At 38.1% G+C, this 341-nt stretch overlaps 1 pseudogene; it reads left to right on the forward strand.

Moving 5' to 3' along the window:
* The first annotated feature begins 233 nt into the window (after positions 1–233).
* On the forward strand, positions 234–333 carry LOC113341681 (annotated as a pseudogene).
* Positions 334–341: the final 8 nt, after the last annotated feature.

Raw genomic sequence — 341 nt, forward strand, 5'->3', positions numbered from 1 at the left:
CTGATTCATAGCCTCCTTCTACCCTATTAACGTTTCCTCTACTTAAAAGAATTGTTTTCTAGGGTGCCCTACTATTTTCCCATTGCTGGGTTTTTTCGGCGATTTCATTAAAAAATTCCATCGCCGCATCAACAGTTTGGTTTTCAAATCCACCAGTGCATAGATACTCAACCATGGCCGTTGTGGAATAATTCAAACCCTCATAAAGGATCTGAACTAGCCTAACCTTTTCTAAACCATGATGAGGACACTGGGATAATAAATCATTGAACCTTTCCAAATACTTATATAAAGATTCTCCCTCTTGTTGTGAAAATGTGCATATTTGCGTCCTAATAGAC

This window comes from Papaver somniferum, unplaced genomic scaffold (assembly GCF_003573695.1).
Source record: "Papaver somniferum cultivar HN1 unplaced genomic scaffold, ASM357369v1 unplaced-scaffold_30018, whole genome shotgun sequence".
Taxonomy (NCBI): domain Eukaryota; kingdom Viridiplantae; phylum Streptophyta; class Magnoliopsida; order Ranunculales; family Papaveraceae; genus Papaver; species Papaver somniferum.